This window comes from Sus scrofa, chromosome 2, assembly GCF_054392235.1.
Source record: "Sus scrofa isolate SSC_HxYL_T2T_F1_AM1 chromosome 2, Sscrofa_HxYL_maternal_Yorkshire_Landrace_v2.0, whole genome shotgun sequence".
Classification (NCBI taxonomy): domain Eukaryota; kingdom Metazoa; phylum Chordata; class Mammalia; order Artiodactyla; family Suidae; genus Sus; species Sus scrofa.
In genome coordinates, this window is record NC_139384.1 from 22,476,194 (window position 1) to 22,500,376 (window position 24,183).

Sequence of the window (24,183 nt, forward strand, 5' to 3'; positions counted from 1 at the left end):
CTGAGCCAGGTCAGCAGCCTACACCACAGCTCATGGGCAACACTGGATCCTTAACCTCCTGAGTAAGGCCAGGGATTGAACCTGTATTCTCGTGGATGCTAGTCAGATTCCTTTCTGCTGAGCCACTCTGAGGAACTCTGATTTATTTATTTATTTTATAACTGAGCTTTGTACCTCTTAATCCCCTTTCCCTATTTCTCGAATTACCCCTCCCCTTGCCCTCTGGCAACCACCAGTTCTCTGTATCTGTGAATGTGTTTCTGTTTTCTGTTTGTTCATTTGTTTTGTTTTTCAAATTCCTCATATAAGTGCAATACAGTATTTGCTTTTCTCTGTCAACTTATTTCACTTATAATAATACTCTCTAGGTCAATCCATGTCGTTGGAAATGGCAAGATATGATTCTTTTTATGGCCTAAGTAATATTCTATTTTATCTATAAATATAACACATCTTCTTTATCCATTCATTTATTGGTGGACACTTAGGTTGCTTCCATATCTTGGTTATTGTAGATAATGCTACAGTGAAAATAGGGGTGCATATATCTTTTCAAATTAGTACATTTTTTTTTCTTTAGATAAATACCCCGAAGTGGAATTGCTAGATCGTATGATAGTTCTATTCTTAATTTTTTGAGGAACTTCATGCTGTTTTCCATAGTGGCTGCACCAATTTACATTCTCACCAACAATGCACTTTTCTCCACATGCTTGCCAGTACTTGCTATTTCTTATTTTTTGATTATAGCCATTATGACTGGTGTAAGGTGATACCTCATTGTGATTTTAATTTGCATTTCCCTGATGATTAGTGCTGTTGAGCATCTTTTCATGTGCCCATTAACCATCTGTTTGTTTTCTTCTGAAAAATGTCTATTCAGGTCTTCTGCCCATTTTTTACAGGATTATTTTTCTGCTATTGAATCCTATGTGTTCTTTAGATTTTAACTAATACTTTTGCAGTGATATTACAAACTTCTCTTAAATTTCTCTAGCTAATATCTGAAGAAACATGGTGAATTTTATGCATTGCTCATTTGCCTTAAAAATGTCCTCTTCCTGTTGTGAGGGGATATTGAAAATTACTATTTATTAAATCTGAAATAAACAGAGCCCAGAGAGGTCAAGGGTGGAGTGGCTGGCTCTAGGTCAAACCACAAGTCAAACAGAAATAGTTCAGTTTTCAGCCTTCACAGGGCTTCCCATTAGACTGTCATCATTTATCATGTTTCATTTTCTTACAGATGGAGCTGTTTCCTCAGGGTATTTTCCAAGAAATTCACACCTAAATCCTGGTAGTGGAATGAGGCTCCTTTCGCTGTGTTCTGAAATGTCAAATCAGTTGAAATGTTCAGAGGTCAAACATTCTCAAAAAGTCGATAGTTACTTTGGTCTCCGATGCTTTAATTAAGAGGGTATGTTGGGGAATTCCCTTCGTGGCTCAGCGGTTAATGAACCCGACTAGGATCCATGAGGATGTGGGTTCAGTCCCTGGCCTTGCTCAGTGGGTTAAGGATCCAGCATTGCCGTGAGCTGTGGTGTAGGTCACAGACGCAGATCAGATCCCCTGTTGCTATGGCTGTGGTGCAGGCTGGCAGCTGTGGCTCTGATTCGACCTCCACCTTGGGAATTTCCATATGCCTCGGGTAGGGCCCTAAAAAGGCAAAAAAAAAAAAAAAAAAAATGTATGTTGTTAACGTGACCCGCCCTCTCCCTCCTGGAGTTGGTCCCCCACAAGGATCCTCCTGCCTGCTGCCATTTGAACCAATCGAATGAGACCAAATTTGGTTTAGAAGCAAGGGAAAGTTTTAGTCTTGATCGAAGAATGGGGAAGATGCGAGCGCAAGCTCTGGAGCATATGCTTTCCCGGGAACTGTGGGCAGGGCTGTTTTATCGTGCTCGCGTCAGCGGGGAGGGGGTGGAGTTCTCGCGGGGCTGCGGGAGCAGCGTCTCTGCGCGCAGCCCGCTGCCGCCATCTTGAACTGCGGTGTAGTGCGCAGCGCTCTTCTACACACAGTCCTGGAGCAGAGCAGAGGTGTTGGAAACTGTTTCCAACGAGAAACTCTGGTATGAAGTGCCTGGGGCACATCTTCTGCAAGCGGCACCCTGTGAACAAGTGAAACTAGACTAAACACCAAGGGGAAAAAAGAGGTTAGACTTTATTTTATTACCCAGATTCTGTTTTTATTTCCTAGGAATTGTTAATGGGCTTTGTCAGTGACATTAACTGGCTGGTTGTGATGAGGAAGGATATTATGGTGGTTTAAAGTGTTGGCTCTGAGCCAGGGTGCTTAGGTTCAAATCCTGGCCGTGTGACTTTTCAGTTGTGGCATCTTGGGCAAATTACCTCACATCTCTGTGCCTTAGTGTCCTGAACTCTAACGGTGGAGGGAACATTATAGTACCTCTACCACAGGCTGTGGTGGTGCCAAAGCAGTGGGTGAGATGTCAGCTTTCATTAGTTTGCTTATTGTCATCATCGTTGCCGTTACAAGCACGACTATTCAAGTAGTAATTTCCATATATAATGTCTATCAAGCCGGTTTTTTACCCTCCAGGGTTTATAATTTAAAACAGAATACAAATTAGCAAGACCCTCTTGTTTGGAAGTAGCAAAATTCCAACTCAGTCCAATTCAAAACGAATTTAAGGCAAAAGGGGAATTTATAGGCTTGCTTGTATGAAGACCAAATCCCTTCAGGATTCTCTCTTTTCCTCCGTAGTCTTCATTTTTTTCCCTCTGTACATTAGCTTTATTTTCTTAGCCTGCTTACCCTCAGAGTGGAGGACATGCTCTCCAGAAGCTTTGCTCTTATGTACTTACAGTTTCATGACCAGAGAGGAAAAGGCACTTTCTTACTAGCTTCACCTTGAAAAATTGTAGGGAAGCACTGTGATTGGCCAGGTCCCATGCCTGCCCATTGGACCAGAGGAGTGACTGCCCCAATCCAGGTCATGTGCCATCTTGCAGAAGGTGACACAGACTCTTATTTCCACTAAAGAATTATAGAAGTTATCAAATGAAAAGGGGTCTTAGAAGTCATGTTCCCCAGTGTTGTCTTAAAGTCAAATTGAATTTTCCAGTCTGGCCTGATGTCAACATTATGTAGAGATGTAGTTCTTACCCTATTTTCTGCTCCTCTGCACTTGCATTTTCATGACATTTTTGAAGAATATGATGATTTTCTACTAGGAGATAGTTGAAAGGTCTGAAAGTTTTTGGAGGCAGTGCTGTATATGTAGAATTTCAAATGACCCCTTTGGACTTGTGGTTGCCAAGCGGGAGAGAGAGGGAGTGGGATGGACTGGGAGTTTGGAGTTAGTAGATGCAAACTATTGCATTTGGAATGGATAAGCAATGAGATCCTGCTGTATAGCACAGGAAACTATATCTAATCACTTATGATGGAACATGGTGGAGGATAATGTGAGAAAAAAGAATGTATATAAATATGTAACTGGCTCACTTTGCTGTATAGCAGAAATTGACAAAACATTGTAAATCAACTATAAAAATTAATAAAATAATAAATAAAAAAATAATAAATTATAAAAAATTAAAAATAATAAAACAAGCTCTTTGGTTCTTGATTTACACTTTGGATGGGAGTTGAGTGGACAGCTGAGGTGGAGTTAAGGTGTCTCCTTCCCCACCATTTCCAGATTGAGAACCACTAAGGTAGACCTAATATATGTCTTCAATGCAAACCAACTGAGAAAGGAGAAATGAGGTTCAGTGGAAAGTGTAAGCTATGGACTGGATTCTAAGAAATGCCATTTTACAACTTAAGCATGTAATAAAAAGAAATTAATACCAAGTATATATAGTTTTTCCAGGTAGACCTCCTGAAGAATCAGCACTAACAAAGCTATAAACATTTACAAAGATTATGAAAGTTGCTTGTAAAGAGGGCTATTATATAATTGAAACATATTCTTTAGCAGGTTAAACATTTTCTCTTGAGATATGGTTTAAACTTGAAATTTGCTGAGCAAAAGAATTTTGAAGGAACTAATGCTGAGTAAAGCTTTAAGACCCAGCTGGAAAGAACTTGAGACTTTAGCATTTTTGTAGGTGAGCAGAAGAAGCGGGCCAGGGACTTCGTGATTCAATATTTAAAATTTCACTTAATACTCATATTTTTAGTATGGTGCTTTAACTCACTTGTGCCAAGTGACCCCAAGTTCAGAGTGTTTTTGAATTAACTTTTTCAGAGAGTAAATTCCTAGTTTTCTACAGTAATGGTACTGGGGTTTGAGAGTGATCCTGGATTCAAATACTTTGCTGTAAGGATATTCAAACAATTTTGTTTCTGAAGTACATGTACATCCTCCTTCAGAGTTAAGTGCCTCTGGGGTGGGGGGGGAAGAAGTTCTCATTGTGGCTCAGTGGTAACGAACCTGACTAGTATCCCTGAGGATTCAGGTTTGATCCCTGGCCTTCATCATTGGGTTAAGGATCTGGCATTGCTGTGAGCTGTGCTGTAGGTCACAGATGCAACTCGGATCCTGAGTTGCTGTGGTTATGGTGTAGGCTGGTGGCTGCAGCTCTGATTCGATCCCTAGCCTGGGAACTTCCATATGCTGCAGATGTGGCACTGAAAAAGAAAAAAAAAATGCTCTTATTCTTAAGCATTTCTGGGCTTTTGTAGCAAGGACCATCTACTTCTAGGGCTTCCCAGAGCCAGGTTAAATTTTAGATTTATTTTGGTTACAAGAAACTACTACACATCCATTTATTTTCCGTGTTCCACAATTCTGTATCTTCTCCTATAACCTTTGCCTCTGTGGTTATTTAATTTAAAAATAATTTTATTGTCAATTTAGTGATGATGACTAGAAGTTGTAACCAGCTTCTTTCATTTAACAATACATATTGAAAATCTTTTCATATTATTAGATAATATAGTTTTTAATAATTACATGGAATTTCTAACTAGGATAAACTATAGTTCATTTAGTTACTATATTTTTATGTACATTTAGATTGTTCTAATTTTTCATAATTATGAAAATTATGTCATGAAAATCTTTGTGACTACATCTTTGTACACCTGATTATGTCCTTGGGATAAAATATGACACTTAAAAACATTTGGCATATGTGTGGGAGTGTATTTATCCATGTTCTTGAATCCCCCAGAGATACTCAGTCATTCTCTTCTGCCATTTGAAGAATTTGGATGAGAGTTTGAGAACCATGGCTCTGTCAGACAATCATGAAGTCATTTTAGTTTTGTTTGGACTTATATTTTAATAATAAATCCTTTTTATGGGTGAGCGAATTCATAAGTTTTCAGAAAATAAACTATGCTGTTGAAGCTTAGAGATGTAGTCCCAAAGTCTTTTTTTTTAAATTAGTCTTAACTGAGGTAAAATTGATATACCAAAAACTACACATGTTTAATGTATATAATTTGATGTGTTTGGACATGTGCATTCACTTATGAGTCTATCACCACAATAAAGTAATAAAATATCTATCATCTCTAAAAGTTTTCTTGTGCTCCTCCTTTTATAAGATAAGAGAGCCTTACATGAGATGCACCCTCTTTCTTTTTTTTTTTTTTGTCTTTTTTGCCTTTTCTAGGGTGGCTCCTGTGGCATATGGAGGTTCCCAGGCTAAGAGTCTAATTGGAGCTGTAGCCACCGGCCTACACCACAGCCACAGCAACGCGGGATCTGAGCCGCGTCTGCGACCTACACCACAGCTCATGGCAATGCCATATCCTTAACCCACTGAGCAAGGCCAGGGATCGAACCCTGCAACCTCATGGTTCCTAGTTGGAGTCATCAACCACTGAGCCACGAAGGGAACTCCGAGATGCACCCTCTTAATAAAAGGTTTTTTTTTTTTTTTTTTTTTTGTCTTTTTGCCTTTTCTAGGGCTGCTCCCACAGCATATGGAAGTTCCCAGGCTAGGGGTCGAATCAGAGCTGGAGCCACCGGCCTACACCAGAGCCACAGCAACGCGGGATTCAAGCCGCATCTGCGACCTGCACCACAGCTCACGGCAACACGGGATCCTTAACCCACTGAGCAAGGCCAGGGATCGAACCCGCAACCTCATGGTTCCTAGTCAGATTCGTTAACCACTGTGCCATGATGGGAACTCCTTAATAAAAGTTTTAAGTCTACAATACCATGTTGTTAAGTATAGGCTCTATGTTGTCCCAAATCTTTTGATACTGAACTCTGATGTACTTCAGAAAATTGGAAAGTCTTAACTTCACTGGCACAAGCTCAAAGATGCATGCATTCATTCATTTATCTGTCTTTTAATCAACAGTTTCTTGCTGAGCATTTGCCGTGTGACAGGCACTGTTGTAGGAGCAAGATCTATGAAATTGAACAAAACAGGCCTGATCCTTATGTGCAAAGAGTGTATTATTTAATCGGAGGAAACTTAGTAAGTGGAAGGAATTCTAGCAGACACAGAATTTGTAGCATATTGGTAAGATTCCTGTAATAACTATGTTACTGTGTTACAGCATTCATTTGTTGAATGCTACTCTCAACTGAAGACTGTGCTAAGAGGTCTAGAATCTAGGAAAGAAGGCTGTGAATCATACCCTATTATCATATGCTTTTTTCAAAGGAAAACAGACATTGAGAGTTGAAAAATTATCGAGCCACCTAATTAACAAGTGGCACAGTCAGCTCCTTACAAACCTCAGGGTGTAAGAAATTAGAAAGGGTATAAGTGCGTGAAATTCACTGGAATATTCATGCCTCATACAAACTTATGCAGATGCCTGAAGTTACCTCTTGACCATAGTGGGATTTTGTAATGTAGATATAACCTTCCAAATGAACCAACAACAACAACAGCAAAATAGAGCTTTTTATTGAACTTACACTGGCAAAGGCACATTGCTAGTCCTTGAAACAACATTAAAATCTAAGAATTATGCTCCTTTTACAGATGAGAAACAGGCTTGCAGAAAAAAAGTAAAACTTTTCCCTTTTTTTCTTTTATTTTTCTCTGAAAAACAAAGAAGAGTGGCAGAGGCAAGATTTAGCCCCAGGTGTATTTGGCTTCAAATTTATGCCGCTCTCAAGAAATTAGGATTAGTGACTCAGAAAACACTGAAAGATTCAAGTACCTTAGAAATAATAGAAAAAAAAATCTGAACGATTAGGTTCATTACATGATAGAGTTGCTATGCTTTATTTTGTCAGGTAAGGGCAAATGGACATGTTTCAACCCTTCATTATGCCTCCTAAAGCTTTTAAAACCCAATTCCAGATGTCATATTCATCAAGAAGCTGAGAAAATAGAGTTTAGCTCATTTTAGTATTAAGTACACAGTTGGCTCAAATTGAAAGTATTTGTCAACGGGTCATTGTGACTTCAGAGTAGGGAGAGAAGACACTTCGAGAGAAGTACTATTGTGGTACTTAGAAATTTCATTAATGTCTTGGATAGTAGAATGAGTGTGCTTATTAAATATCCCATTGACAGAAAGTTGGATGTGTTGGCTAACGCCTTGGAAACAAGATTGAAATTGAAAACGACCTTAACAGTTGGGAGAAGTAGAAAGATAGAAAAAAAGGTGAAATTCAACAGCTTGAAAAATTGATGGTGGAAAGAAACTTCAATATGCTCCACCGTTTCATTAAATTTATCAAATGGAAGGATATCAGGGCTGTTGGCCCATGGTGGTATTGCTGCTGCTGCTGCTGATTAAAAGTAACATCCCGAGTTTTCTAGGAGATAACAGTAGAAATCAGTAGAGGAATAATTGATTTTCATGCCTTTGTGAAAGACTAGGTGATTTAAACGTTGCTACAGATTTGTCTTGAAATGACAGCATGTGACTAAGTCATGTTTAGCCAGGTCCTTCTAGCTATGATACCGAAGTTGAATTCTCTATTTTTTTCTTCCTCCAAAGAAAGCCATGTCTCTAAAAACCAAGTAGTGGGAGAATTCGTTTTAAGATTGGACTTTAGGGAGTTTCCATCATGATCAGCAGAAACAAATCTGACTAGCATCCATAAGGTGAAGGTTTGATCCCTGGCCTTGCTCAGTTGGTTAAGGATCTGGCGTTGCCATGAGCTGTGGTGTAGGTCAGAGATGCGGTTCAGATCTGGTGTTACTGTGGCTATGGTGTAGGCCAGTGGCTACAGCTCTGATTCAGCCCCTAGCCTGGGAACCTCCATATACCACAGGTGCTGCCCTAAAAATAAATAAATACATAAACAAATCAATAAAAAGACAAAAATAAAAAAGATTGGAAAAAGTTAGGAAACATGAGGTTGGGTGTCCAGCATTATGAGCAAGCCTCTTTTAAAATGTAAGGTGGCATATAATCTTGCTGTGTGATAAACAAGCAAAAATGGCAGTTCATGTAGCACAAAGATAAGTAATGATGTATATCAGGGCATTTCTGACAAGCTAAGTAATAATCTTCATTGATGATTCTCTTTCCTCTGTATCCATTTCTGTCTATTGAGATGCAGAGCAGGTTCTGTTTTGTAACTTGTTAAGAAGGAAGAATTTCTGCTTTGGGAGGGGGTCAGATTGGTAACAAAAGAGGACAGAATGATGTTTCTGTCTGTTTTGGGTTAGGACAACTGGGTTGGCTTTGAAATTCTATGATTAGGAAAATTAAGACCAGAATGTGCAGATTTTTCTAAGCACAGGCAGAGCTATTGACTAAGTTAGGCATAGAATTGAGAAGGAAGCCCCATTTCTTCCATTCCACAAGATGCCCAGAAAGACTGGCACTCCAAAGATTGGAAGAATTATCGTTTGGATTTCCAGCTGTGGCTCAAAGAGATTGGCAGTGTCTCTGCAGTGCTGGCACAGTGGGTAAAAGAACTGGCATTGATGCAGCTGTGGCTTAGGTTTTGACTGCAGCTTAGATCTGATCCCTGGACTAGGAACTCCATATGCTGCGGGGTGGCCAAAAAAGAAAAAAAGAAAAAAAAAGCATAGGAGAATTATCATTCAGGATGCTATGCCAACCTAAACTGATCCTATTAGCTCTAGTAATAGGAATATTCTGGGATGGATCTTCTCGCTTGAAGATCAAAAGAGGTTCAAATGAAGTCATTACCATTTGGTATTTCTCTATCCTGCCAACCTGGCTCTTCTCTCTATTGGCTTCTGCTCCCTATTCAGATGTCTTAGTTTGACTCCTTTGTGATGACAAGGTAGTTGCTAGCAATTCTGGCTTTTCATTTTAATTCCTTAGTTTCATCTACAATTTTTATAGAAGTCTTGGATCTGACTCTTACTAGTCTGAAAGGAGTCACATGCTGGTACTGAATTCAGGCCACTCAAACTACCCAGATGGACAATGACAGAGGCATGGTTCACCAAGAGAAACATGAGGTACTATTACCAGGGGTAGAAAATGACAACATCCACAAACAAATGTCCACCAAAGAAGCAAGTTTTGGAGGCATATGGGGATACCATCCTTTGTATATTTATGAGACTTTACATGATGGGTATGGGCTCCAGGGAACTAGGCTAATGGCTCCTTAGGCAGGAACATGGACTAAAGGGGAGCAGAATAGGAAGGTGTGCTGTGGTGGGTGTGCCTCACAAACTAGGGTGTTGTCATATGTCTCTTTAAGGTCTCCAAAAGAGAAGGGGGCTCTTGGAGAGGAAATTAATTTTTGGCAGTTAGGCTAAAGGGGACTGACACTGCAAAAATTGATCATTGAAAGAAAATGTGGCTCCAGTTTGCCATTACAGACAGATTTGCTATATGGAATTTGGATTAAAACCTAGTTCTTTTTGTGAGATTTAGTGTGAGATAAATTGATCATATATGGATTAACTACTTGAAGGGGGAACTGTTGGTGTGACAATTTGATGACTGTGTGAAATGATACTAATTTTGACACTAGGACCTGGGATGGTTTGCAATTTCCTTATACTTGATCTGAAATTATTACAATAATAATAGTTAAAAGTTTATTGTTATGTATTGGGAACTATTCTAAGCACTTTCTATGAATTATACCAATCAGATTCTTATGGTAATTCTAGGAGTAGGTAATATCGTTATTACCATTTTGTGATGGGGACATTTGTGTAAAGATAGTTAAATTCAGTCTAGGAACAGGACCCCCATGGCTGGCAAGTAGCAGAGCCAAGATATAAACTCCAGGCTGTCTAATCCTAGCACCTAGGCTCTTAACCAAGCTATGTGTTCTCTCCAAAGAACAAAGGCAGGATTGCTGCTTTTGGACATAAATCTGCTTAGGCTAGATGGGGTGGTAGGAACTCCTTCCTTCCTCCTTCCCCCTTTCCTTCCCTCCCTCCTTCCCACTGTCCCTTCCTCCTTCCTTTCTTTGTTTTTTTTTTTTTTCTCCTACTATTTATTAGCCTAAAAACTCTGGAGAGTGTCCTACATTGGAGGTACAACTCCCACTCAATTATGAAATAGATTTACCTGCTTGGATACATACATATTTTCAGAATTCTGGATGAGAAGTATGAAGGCTTATTCCTATATAAAATTAGAGTGACATATTAATGTAGCATGAAATGGGATCATCTGTTCAACTCCCGCCTTTTGAACTCTTAATGTATTTTGCTATTTTTCATTTATGGTCATATGTGTTTTTCACTGTAACTCATTTTGGGGGGCATTTCACTTTTGAAGACTAATGCGCACTTATAGTAACCTGCCTGTGTGTGCTCCAGACACAGATGCCTTTGGGCAATTGCTTGTGGAAAGAGGGGTCGGTGTGCTTAAAGTCTTTAAACTAGCTCAGTATGACAAGTTTAATGGAAACTTTGACCTCTTCAAAGTGTCAAAGTTTTTTGTAAGGTATGAACAGAAGTCCCTTTACAACTGCTTGGTTGCCTGATGTCCAGAGATACATTTCCTTCAGTTTCAGAAGCACACAGAACCTGTGTTTAGGAGCAGAAGAGGCTCTACCTGAAGAGTGAGGCAAATAGACAGGGTTTTCTGTTATTAAAAAAAAAATGTATGTGATATAGTGAAGAGAGCAAAGCTGTGGGCACAGAAAATCTGTAAGAATAGTACATCCACATGCCCTTAACTTATGGTCACCAGTTGTTACCACTGTCCATTTACCTTTCCTTCCCTCTCTACTGCTTTCTGTCTGTTTCTGTCCACACACAACACACATGTACACCATACACAGTTATTTATGTGTGTGTATGCTGTACCTCTGAGAGTAAGTTATAGCTATCATTACACTGCCTATATACGCTTTTAGCAGCTATATCCTAAGGACAAATATGTTCTCCTACATAATCACAATGCAACTGTCGGAAGTTCGACAGTGATATAGTACTATTTCCAATACACAATTTATATTCAAACTTTTCCAGTGGTATCAATACTCTCTTTTCTATTATTCCTCTGATCCAGGATCCGATCAGGGGTCACACACAGCATTTACTCATCATGCTTCTTTAATTTCCTTCAACTGAGAACAGTTCCCTAGTTTTTTATTATCTTTCATGATTATGACCTTTTGAAGAGCCAAGGCTGGTTGTTGGCAGAGTGTCTTTTGATTTAAATGTGTCTGATTTTGTTTACTTAGAAGTTAATTGTGGTTAAGTAGTTTTGACTGGAGTATTCCATGGGTGACATTATCTTCTCCATGTCTAACATCTGAAGATTTATAAGGTTTATTTGCCTTGTTGTTGGTGATATTAAGTTTGACAACTTGGTTAAGATGGTGTCTGTTAGATATTTCCATTGTAAATGTATCTTTTCCGAGTAGCTCAAGCTTTGAAGTCTGAAATACCTGATATTTCATGTTGGCTCTGCCACTCACTAGCATATAGAATTTGTCAAATTAGGCCATTTCAGCTTTTTGATGGCTAAAGTGGGCATAATCATACCTTGTTATATGGCTATCATGAAGATTAGGCATTATGATGAGGATATATACCCAACAAATGGCAGTTAGTGTCATTTTGCTAAGTGTACAGTGTGAGTTTTGGAGGCATGCAGATCTGAGTTCAAATTCTGTCTCTAAGTTACTTAGGTTTTTAAAGCTTTGGTTTCCTAATTAATGTTAGGGAGATAAAAATAGTATATATTTCAGAGGTCAGCAGACTTTCTGTAAAGGGCTAGGTAGTAAATATTTTAGGTTTGTAGGTCGTGTGGTCCATATTATCACTCGTTAATTCTGCTACAGTGGTATGAAAGTAGAGATTGATAATATTTACTCAGATGGGTACACTGTGTTCCAAATAAACCTTATTTATAGACACTTACATTTGAATTTCATATAATATTCATGTGTCATAAAATGTTATTTTTCTTTTGAATTTTTCTCCTCAGCTATTTAAAAATGTAGAACATATTCTTAGCTTATAGGCTGTACAAAAACAGGTGCAGGCAGCAGGCTGGCTTTGGTCCATAGGCCATAATTTGCCAAGCCTTTATTTATTAATTGAGTAAGAATTAAATACTATGTAGTATGTAAAGTATTTAATGACTGACACATGAAAAAATTGTAACAATTATTTGGTGAAATTTTTACTATTTTCACTTGTGCTTAAGCTTGTGAAATTTTAAAAAATTAAAATGCATAACAAATAAAAAATGGAATCTAAAATATGACACAAATGAACCTATCTACAGAACAGAAACCAACTTACAGACATAGAGAACAGACTTGTGGTTGCCAAGGGAGAAGAGGGAGGGAATGGGATGGCCCAGGAGTTTGGGGTTAAGAGATGCAAACTATTGCATTTAGAATGGATAAGCAATCAGATTTTACTGTATAGCTCAGAGAACTATATCCCATATCTCGGGATATAACATGATGGAATATGAGAAAAACAATGTGTGTATACATATATGACTGGGTCACTCTGCTATACAGCAGAAATTGGCACAACATTATAAATCAACTATAATTTTTTAAAAAAGAGGGAGTTCCCTTCATGGCTCAGTGGTTAACCATCCTGACTAGGATCCATGAAGGTGTGGGTTCAATCCCTGGCCTCACTCAATGGGTTAAGGATCCAAAGTTGCTGTGAGCTGTGGTGTAGGCTGCAAACATGGCCGGGATCCCCCGTTGCTGTGGCTGTGGAGTAGGCTGGCAGCTGCAGCTCTGATTCGACCCCAGCCTGGGAACTTCCATATGCCATGGGTGCACCCCCAACCCCCCAAAAAAAGGCAAAACATTTTTTTTTTAAAGAAGAAAGGTCATTGGTTATTTGCATTTCCTCCCATCAAGAGATCAAGTCTGTTTTTTTTCTATCCTTGAATCTGGGCTGTCTGGTGGCTTCTTTTAAAAACCAGTAGAATGTGGCAGAAGAGGTGTTGGGCAGTTTCTAAGCCTAGGCTATGGAGGTTTTGTAGTACTCATCTCTGGTAGAGAATTTTACAGTCCTATGCAGAAGCCTGGGCTACCCTGGTGGATTAATAAACTATGTGGAGAGAGGTCCCAGATGCCCCAGCCATCTCAGCTTTACCTCCTGAGGTTCTTAGGTATCTGAGTGATGCCAGCTGACATTATGTGAGCAGAGATGAGTTATCCCAGGTGAACCTTACTCATGTTGCCAACCCCCCTAATCAGAAGCAATGAAATAGTTATTATTTTAAACTACTAGGTTTTAGAGTGGTTTGTTATGTAGCAAAAGCTAACTGATGTAAGATGCTACTTGCATCACAAAAGAAGGTATTGAAGCTTGCAATAAAGTTAGACTTGAGTCTTTTCCTACTTAGCCTAGTTTGTACAAAGTATCCTGAAAAGCAGAAAAGGAACAAGAGGAAGATATGCAGTAGGAGAAAAAGATATTCCAGGGCGTGAGAGGTGGGCAGAGGTACGTGGTGGCTGAAGTGAGCATCACTTTGTCACAAGTGTTTGCAACTATAGGACTAATTGTGTATGCAACTGGTAAGAAAAACATGGGTAAGATGAATTAGCATTGTTAATATATTTATCTAACAAAAGTTTTTCAACAACTTAGTACTAGGTTTTACTTCTCAGACTTAGAGTTTCAAAATAAGTTAGAGGCTTGTATTAAGGGCATAACATGTAAAGTTTCACCAGGGGTTTTTCTTTATTCATCAAGACAAGAAGGGATTTTTACAACCAAAGCCTAATCTACAATCAACCATATTGACAAAACTGCATAGATTTTCCTTAAAAATCTTTCCTTTTTATTATTTTTGGCCTCTCATCCTTTCCAAGTGCCTCTGAACAGTTCTCCTCCTGCCGTGTCTGAAATGTAAGAGAGATAGCCAGTCTAATTCTATCTAAGAACCCATTTCACTGCATTCCTCTCAGACTTTATGTAATAATATAAATCCCAGATAATGTGTCCAGGTTAGCAGAATTACTTAAGAGCAGACAGTCAGTGTGGCACATTTATTAACATCATATATAACAGGCCTGTAACTGTACAGTAACTTCTGTTTAGTCAAAAAGGTGGGGAAAAAGTGCTGCTGAGGTTTATGGGGCTGACTGTGGACCAGCGAGGTGACTTATGTACCCAAATAGCTCTTGTGTATCATAAGCTAGAAGCTAATAAACCGTCTTTAAACTATACACTGTCTCTCCATTAGAAGAAATGGATCTATTATTTCCTGCCTTTGGAATGGCATAATAATGACTACAGTGAAACACACACACACACACACACACACGCACGCACGCACGCACGCGCGCGCGCATTACTGAGCAGCTTCCTGGCTGCTCTCAACAGAAGCTTTTCTGCCCACACATGACATGAAGCTGGTCATTTGGGGAAGAGATAAGTCTTTTTAGGTTGGGCAGGAGCTGGTGGAATGTCAGCACCAAGGAAGTTGTAGATCATAAATTGCCATTTCCATTCTACAACAGTAAGCATCCTTGGCTGGGTAACCTAGTTAATTGAAGCTGTGGGCATCACTGAGGCAGTTAAGTGCTTATTACAATACAGTGCTGTACTGACCTGACCTGATGGCCTATCTGCTTCCCTCCCTGGACTATGAACCTTTTGGGGACATGCATTGTTTCTTATACATCTTTGTGTTTCCAATGACTCAAGACATTTATGTACTTAAAAAAAATTGTAACATATCCTAAGTCTACTTTTTGTTTTCTTTCTCTGTCCCAACCCTCCCATCCCCCACCCCAATGGTGACAGCTACTATGTCTAATGCACTGCAGACTCATAATTCCAGTATGGAATATTTTTCCTGTAAGAGGGGAAATATAAGTATGTATTAATTCAAATGAAATGTGTATTTATCAGTAAAACCTTTACAAAAAGAAGGGTCTCCTTTCAGGGTATCAGGAAAGAGGGAAGCTGACTTTTCTCTCTGTAACAAGTACTACTAGTAACAAAAGCATCTCTAACAAAGTGACTTTTAAATGCCCTTGATAGATGACATTAGTAGAGGAAACTCTTGGACCCTCCTAGTTCCAGGCTCTCAGATACCCAGACTTGTTCCCCAAGCCTTCTCTTTTCTCTCCCTGATTACAGGTTTCAGGCAACATTTTTTCCTTCATTGCACTCAGTTGTACCAATGAGCATCATGTCAGGAAATCTGGATATATGAAACAGCAAACATGCAATATGATAAAGTAGGGAGGATTATTCATATCAAAGAGGGATACTTTGTACTGTTAAAAGATTTTTCCAAAAAAGTCCTATAAATAATCCCCATAGCATGTTTATAATATTGCTTAACAGATTGACATGTAATCATCCCCAATTTATCAAATAACTTCTATTATTTTTGATAGTACAATCCTAAAATAACTTATGACCCTTTTCTCAAATGATGAAAAAGTAAAACCGTACTCAGAATCTGCTCTTCCAAGCCCATTGATCTAGGTATGGTGGCCTGTGGCCTTTAGCTGAAGAATCCATATCATGTTGGGGCTCAGTACCACTCAGCGAATGCTTCCTTCTTCACTTGGCTTGTGCTTATACATACTTGCAAGTTAACCTATATGTGTGATGTTCTATGTTCTCTAATGTGCTCCAAAAGTGATAAAAAATGCAACTGATGCTTCTGTTAAAATACACTAAAGCAAAGAGACATTTTTGGAAGTTATTCCTAAAGTACTAGAAGAAAGATAGAGAGCCAGCCAGTGTAAGAGAGGGCACCAGCCAGGGAGAGCATCTATTTTCATTGTCATCTTATGGAATTACTGAAAATGCACTTTAAGGTGAGGCTTTGCTAAGAAAAAAAAATGATCTAGTAGTTTTATTCAGAATGTTTTTGTGCTGAAATTGTCTTTCCGCTTGGTACTTCCTTGCCTTATGCCTTGTTTTTCTCCTTTTCCTTTTTTTAGATTGGTTAACAAGTACTAAGCAGCTGATAGGTAGGCGTGTTACTTTCTAGGAACATGGCAAAGACACACAGTGAGGTTCTCATGTTCAGGAATTTTAGCATAGTTTTCTATATTCCAAGTGTAGAAAGGAGACGCTTAGAAAACTGATTCATTAAGCTTTCTTTAAAAAGCTCCTTATAGGAGAGGCTGAGGATTTTTTTGGTTGGGCATGTTTTGGTATGCTGAAGTCTCACATCCTTTCAATCTTGAACCTAAGGCTTTACTCGGATATAGATGCTAGAGGACAGTTCAGTGCCCAAACATATATGCGGGTGGTTCCCCCTTATTATGTGGGCTGAATGCTGACTCTGTAGTGGCTTATGAGAACCTCTGTTTTCTCTAATCAGAGAAGTCAAGTTTCAGTAGTAACACCAGACATGAAAGGGAGGTACACAGACCAGAGTTGGTTTGGGGAGCTTCTTCTGAGACCAGGGAAAGGACACACAGCGGCTGGCTCTGTGAGAGGTGCAGTTGTGGGAAATGACAGCCTGCATTCTTGCTGAACCTCAGGGTGCTCCTGTGTGTACCTAAGGAGCTTCCTAGTGCTTAGGGAGGATGACATCATGGCTCTCAGCTTCCTTACTTTGATGACGACTTCTGTGTTGGAAATAAGAGCACAGGCATTATCCACTTTCAAGAAACTATGCAGGCACAAGCAGATAGGCAGCTCGAAGTGGCCACTGTGAGTTAAAGAACACAGGGTCTTTGCATAGAATCTGTGTAGTAAAGAACCTCAGATTCTTATATGGCTTTAGGGAGGTAAAGGGTTTTTCTGGCCCTCCTTTCCCCCACCCCAGGCAGAAATTGAATTTTCCTCCAGTGAAGCATATTTAATTATTTTAAGAGAAAACGATGGGCCATTTCTCACCCTAGTATTACAGAGTAAAATTCATGCACAGTACAAATACATTTGTAAAGTGTTCAACATAAGGCCTAAAAGATGAGTAATCAGTCAGTTATTTCTGTGATTCTTAATAAATCAGCTGCAGTGAGCTCAATCCTTTGTGAAGTTAAGATAAAAATACTACTTTATAAACTTATTCTAAGAACTCAGAGAAGATTAGGAATGCCTATAAAGGTGACCACTATAATGCTGACATAATTAAGATACTCAATAAGGGAGTTCTCACTGTAGGGCAGTGGTTAAGAATCCTACTGCAGAGGCTGCTCAGGTCACAGCTGAGGTGCAGCTTTGATCCCAGGCTGGGCACAGTGGGTTAAAGGATCTAGCGTTGCCTTAGCTCTGCATAGATCACAGCTACTGCTGGTTTGGATTCACTCCCTGGCCTGGGAACTTTCCTATGCCATGTGTGCAGCCATTTTAAAAAAAAAAAAAAAAGAGGTACTCAGCTAACTGGAGCTACTCTTAACATTTATGTATATTTCTTGTATTATATTTTAAATTTAGGAGCTGGCATATAAAGTTCTGGGAGAAAATCCCACAACGAACCGTCCTGTAGCTTAGTTTGCTTACTAAATTATCAGTATGAAATCCAGTGAACAAGGTGATATGAGTTTTCTTTTTTGGCTGGAAGGTTCAGATGTATTCTTTTCACAAACTCTCTTCACTTTCTTCTAGTTAATGTTTTTTGTTTCATTTGTGGAGAGAGAGGATCTTGGCTCTTTGCTTTTTCTTAATGTCCCTCGTGGATATGTCATGAATATTGTAATAGTGCCTCACAAAAAACTAAGTCCCTTTTCTTAGTCTGAAGCTGTGGGCTTCTGTAATGTAGGCTGAGTTGATCAAACTAAGATTTAGGTTGTGTGAAGATGAGAGGTTGGCCCTGAACCACCTGAAGATGATTGGATGTAGTATCAACTCCTTCCAGAAAGCATCCAAAGTCTGGGATGCCATACTCCTGGACTGTTGATGCTACTGATTCCTTACTCCTGTAATGAGGCCGTGTATGTTGGAGGCTGGAACTGTTGGGAGTGTAGGGGAGAAACTGTATAATCACATAGTAACTGTGCAGCAAAGCACTTTTATAGTATAAATTTGAGTCAAGAAATATATTGAGTGAGTAGAGGGAATCCTGCAGCCTGCTCAAGTAAGTCATCCAACTTGACAATAATCTTTAAACATTTTAAAGTAAACTGGTAATTTAAGAACACCTTCTGGTAAAGAGATTCAAATAATATAGATAAAATGCAAATTATTTTTGAACATCATTAGAAATTCAGTCTCCTCCCCTAACGCAACTACTATTTTGTTAAATACCTTTGGGATAGTCATGTGTGTTTGTGTGTGTGTGTATGGAATTTATGATTTTATTTTGTGAAATTTCTCCCTCCAAATATGTCATACTTCGTTACTTTATTTTATACATGTAAGTTCATCAAACATATTTAAAATTTGTGTACTCCACAGTATACATTCCATTGTTTAATTATACCTCTATTGCTATTATGGACATCAAGAGGCAGCTCTGTGTAGCTGTTAGGAGCAGAGACTATGCTCCCAGCTCCACCACTTACTGAGTTAAGTTTGGGTAAGTTACTTAGCACCATGCCTCAGTTTCTTGATATGAAAACAAGCCATTGTTTTATGTTAAATAAGGTAATATATGTTAAGGGGCTTGGAATCATACTAGCCACACAAGTTTTAGAATAGTGATTGCTACTTATAATAATGTTATAATAACTGTCCTAGTATGTGCTTCCTTTCTTTTTTTTTCTTTGCTAATTTTGGATGATTTTTATTTTTCCATTATAGTTGGTGTATAGTGTTCTGTAATTTCTGTACTGTACAACAAAGTGACCCAGTCACACATACATATATACATTCTTTTTCTCACATTATTTTCCATCATGCTTTATCACAAGTGACTAGATATAGTTACCAGTGCTATACAGCAGGATCTCATTGCTTATCCATTCCAAAGGCAATAGTTTGCATCTATTAACCCCAGATTCCCAGTCCATTCTACTCCTTCCCCTTCCCCCTTAGCAACCACAAGTCTGTTCTCCAAGTCTATGAGTTTCTTTTCTGTGGAAAGGTTCATTTGTGTCATATATTAGATTCCAGACATAAGTAATATCATATGGTATTTGTCTTTCTCATTCTGACTTACTTTACTTAGTATGAGAGTCTCTAGATCCATTCATGTGGCTGCAAATGGCATTATTTTGTTCTTTTTTATGGCTGAGTAGTATTCCATTGTGTATATATACCAATTCTTTCTTTTTTGTCTTTTTTTGGGCTGCATAAGCAGCATATGGAGGTCCCAGGCTAGGGGTCTAATCAGAGCTGTAGCTGCTGGCCTACATCACAGCCACAGCAATGTGAGATCTGAGCTATGTCTGCTATCTACACCATAGTTCTGAGAAACACCAGATCTTTGACCCACTGAGTGAGACCAGGGGTCAAACCACGTCCTCATGGACACTAGTCAGGTTTGTTAACTGCTGAGCCATGGCAGGAACTCCTATACCACATCTTCTTAATCCATTCATATATCAGTAGACATTTAGGTTGTTTCCATGTCTTGGATATTGTGAATAGTGCTGCAGTGAACATACGGGTGGTGGGATTGCTGGGTCATATGGTAGTTCTATATATAGTTTTCTAAGGTAAATCCATACTGTTTTCCATTGTAGTTGTATCAATTTGAATTCCCACCAACAGTGCAGGAGGGTTCCCTTTTTTCCACACCCCCTCCAACATTTGTTATTTGTGGACTTGATGTTATTTGTGGATTTGATGGCCATTCTGACCCATGTGAGGTGGTACCTTATAGTAGTTTTGATTTACATTTCTCTAATCAGTGATGTTGAATATTTTTTCATGTGCTTATTGGCCATCTGTATATCTTATTTGGAGAAATATCTATCAGGTCTTTTGCCCATTTTTCAATTGGGTTGTTGTTTTTTTGTTGTTGAGTTGTATACATTGTTTGTGTATTTTAGAGATTAAGCCCTTGTCAGTTGCATTGTTTCAAAGTATCTTCTCCCATTCCATAGGTTGTCTTTTTTTTTTTTTTTTCAGTGCAAAGCCCTGTCCGTTTGATTAGGTCCGGTTGGTTTATTTTGGCTTTTATTTCTGTTGCCTTGGGAGACTGACCTGAGAAAACATTTGTAAGGTTGATGTCAGAGAATGTTTTGCCTATGTTCTCTTCTAGGAGTTTGATGGTGTCTTGTCTTATAAGTTTAAGTCTTTAAGCCATTTTGTTTATTTTTTGTGTATGGTGTGAGAGTGTGTTCCAGTTTCATTGATTTACATGTGGCTGTCCAGTTTGACCAGGACCAATTTCTGAAGAGACTGTCTTTTTCCCATTTTATATTCTTGCCTCCTTTGTCAAAGATTAATTGACTGTAGATGTCTCGGTTTATTTCTGGATTCTCTGTTCCGTTCCATTGGTCTGTATGTCTGTTTTGGTACCAGTACCACACTGTCTTGATGACTGTGGCTTTGTAATATTGCCTGAAGTCTGGGAGAGTTATGCTTCCTGCTTGGTTTTTGTTCCTCAGGATGGTTTTGGCAATTCTGGGTCTTTTGTGGGTCCATATAAATTTTTGGATTATTTGTTCTAGTTCTGTGAAAAATGTCGTGGGTAATTTGATTGGGATTGCATTGAATCTGTAGATGGCTTTGTGTAGTATGGCCATTTTTACAGTATGAATTTTTCCCACCCAGGAGCATGGAATGTCTTTCCATTTCTTTGAATCCTCTTTAATTTCCTTGATGAATGTTCTCAGCATATAAGTCTTTCATATCCTTGGTCAGGTTTATTCCAGGTGTTTGATTTTTTTGGGTGCAATTTTAAAAGGCATTGTATTTTTGTATTTCTTTCCTAATATTTCATTGTTACTATACAGAAATGCAACTGATTTCTGAATTTTAATCCTATGTCCTGCTACTTTGCTGAATTTGTTGGTTAGTTCGAGTAGTTTTTGGGTTAAGTCCTTAGGGTTTTCTTAGATAGTATCATGTCATCTGCATACAGTGACAGTTTTACCTCTTCTCTTCCAATTTGGATACCATTTATTTCTTTTGTTTGTCTGATTGCTGTGGCTTGGGCTCCCAATACTATGTTGAATAACAGTGGTGAGAGTGGGCATCCTTGTCTTGTTCCAGATTTTAGTGGGAAGGCTTTCAGCTTTTCTCCATTGAGAATTATATTTTCTGTGAGTTTGTCGTAAATGGCTTTGATTATGTTAAGGTATGTTCCCTCTATACCCACTTTAGTAAGATTTTTTATTATGAATGGATGTTGGTCATTGTCAAATGCTTTTTCTGCATCTATTGAGATGATCATGTGGTTTTTGACTCATTCCTTCTCCAGCACTTGTTATTACTAACCTTTATAGTTTTTGCCAATTTGTTTTGGCTAAAAATGCTCTCTCACTATACATTTGACTCTTGAACAGCATGAGGGTAAGAGAACTGGCCATCTGCCCAGTGGAAAATCCGTAAAACTTAGAGTTGGCCTTCCTCCCTATCCGTGGTTCCTTCATATCCACAATTCCACGTCTGCACACTAAAAAAAAAAAAAAAAAAAATCCAGGTGTAAGTGGACTTGCTTAGTTCAAACCTCTGTCTTTCAAGGATCAGTTGTTGTTTTAATTTATATATCCCTAAGTATTGTGGAATTGTGTCTGTGTTTTCAATTAAATTTTAATTTTGAGGTTTATTGTGGATTCCTATGCATTTGTATGAAATAATAGAGATCCATGTATCCTTTATCCATTTTCCCCCAGTGGTCACATCTTATAAAATTACAGTATCATTTCACAATCAGGATACTGACATCAATTCAGTCAAGGTACAGAATGTTCTATCAAGTTAAGTTTTCTTCATGTTACATTTTTATAGCCACTCTCAATTCTATCCCACCAGCTTAAGCCTTGGTAACCACAAATCTGTTCTCCATTTCTATAATTTTTTCATTTTTAAGAATGGTATAAATGGAGTCATACAGTATGTTACTTTTCAGAATTGGTGTTTCTCATGGCCTAATTCTCTGGAGAATTGTACTATTCTCTAAGTACTATTTTCATTTCTTTTTACAAATTACTTGTTTATAACATTTGTATATTTGTTTCCTCCTGACGTGTTTGTATTTTACTTACTGATTTTTGAAGTTATTATATATTTTGCATGTTAATCCTTGGTACATACTATAAATTTTTCCTCATTTGTCACTTGTTATTTAGTTCTATTTATAGCCTTTTTTTATTAAAGTATCATTGATTTACAGCATTGTGTATTGACATATGAATGGTTTATGTAGTACATGTTTATAGTCTTTGTGTTTAAAAATTTTACATGTTGAGCAAGTCAAGTTTGTTAATGCAGCCTTTTTTGAAATTTCTATTTTTATCTCTTAAAACAAATCTCTACCCCAAGGTTTTGTGTGTGTGTGTGTGTGTGTGTGTGTGTGTGTGTGTACATGTATATAAATATACCTAAATAAACAAATACATAAATTGGTAACTTCTGTATTTTATTATGCTTTTATATTTCATTTCATGGATCACTAAACAGATTATCATGTGTTTGTTATGACCACAAAATAGTTTAAAAGGCAGTAGGTAACAAAGGATCTGGGCAATTATTATGCTCAAATGTTATATAAGCATTTTAGCACCTATTTTTTTATACCAAGCTAATATCACAGGTCTGTATTAAAGGCATATTCCTTGTAAGTATTTGAGTTTGAACCTCTGTGGTTTTCTTTTTTTTTTTTTAATGGTTAGTTTTTAAAGTATGTCTATTCTATTTGTGTTACAAAAAGATAACCCATTTTCCCAACACAATTTATACTATTTAATATACTTTTAAGAAATTGAAACTCAGGTATATCTCACTGTATTTGAACTGTTTCCTTCTGCCTTGATGTCCGTACATACTGAAATATTTGAGATAGTTTACATTTGTTCTTAAAACCCTTTCATAGTTATAGGAATATTGAGAGATAGCAGTTAGTCATAGTGTTAATATGTAGAGCAGAATACAATACAGATTTGGAAGTCAGGTTTTTCTATCTGATGGTAACGACTGTTCGATTATAAATACATTTTAGGCTTGTGGGGTAAGTTTGGGCTCAGTGGAATAGTGTGCTATACTTGGGTTTTGATGGCTGCCATGGTTATGGGAGGGAAATATCAGGGGCAACATGATTTTATTCTCCAAATCCTATCTTACATAATACAGTATACTGGTTATTAAAGTAACCACTAGAGTAGTGATAAAACTGAAAAGTCCTGACTTTCAGCAAGCGATTTGAGATTCCTCCTGTAGGTTTTACCTTCTGTTTTTACAATTTTGAAGAAACACATGAATTTCTCTTGGATGGAGGTGGTTTGAATTGAGTAGGCATGGGTGGGTGTGGGTCCATTTACCATCCTGGTAGATTTTTGGTTTATCCTTTGGTATACCACACTCTCCAGTTCTCATTCTTGGCATTTAATAATGATTCTGAAGTGAGACAGTCTGGGAGTTCTTATGTTAGAGTCTATAGATGACAAATGTCTGCAGTTACCTGTGGATCTGTTTTACTAAGGACTCTCTTCCTGAAAAGGGGGAACTGAAGATCCAGACAGCTCAATTAGCAATTGTTTTAAGCAAACATTTTTGGACTCAAAGATATTTGGCTATAGTTGGCTTTAGCTGGAGTTATTGTTGAATGTCTCCTGCATAAATTATGCTATATTCAAAATGTGAAAATTCTCATTTCGGCAGCAGCAACTCAAGCGGAAAACTGAAAATCCCCAAACAGAAAATTAGCAAACATTTATTCTGCCACAGCTCAAATATGTGGTATTCTTTTCTTCCCCTAAACAAAATTATCCTGACCTCCTAGCCAATGCACATAGCTATTTGACAATATCCCAGGGGAAAGGCACCTCATGGCAACCAGTGAGCTGATTATTTAATCATAAAAGACAGGAGTTTAAA

General features: G+C 38.2%; 1 protein-coding gene across 5 annotated transcripts in view; it reads left to right on the forward strand.

The window, feature by feature from the left end:
* Positions 1 to 1,970: 1,970 nt before the first annotated feature.
* LOC146405286 (uncharacterized) overlaps positions 1,971 to 24,183 on the forward strand; it is a 952,516-nt gene continuing 930,303 nt past the window's right edge. For all 5 annotated transcript variants that reach the window (XR_014837049.1, XR_014837051.1, XR_014837052.1 and 2 more), the window contains exon 1: positions 1,971 to 2,153. The gene's annotated coding sequence lies outside the window, so the exon portion shown is untranslated. The remainder of the gene's footprint in view (positions 2,154 to 24,183) is intronic.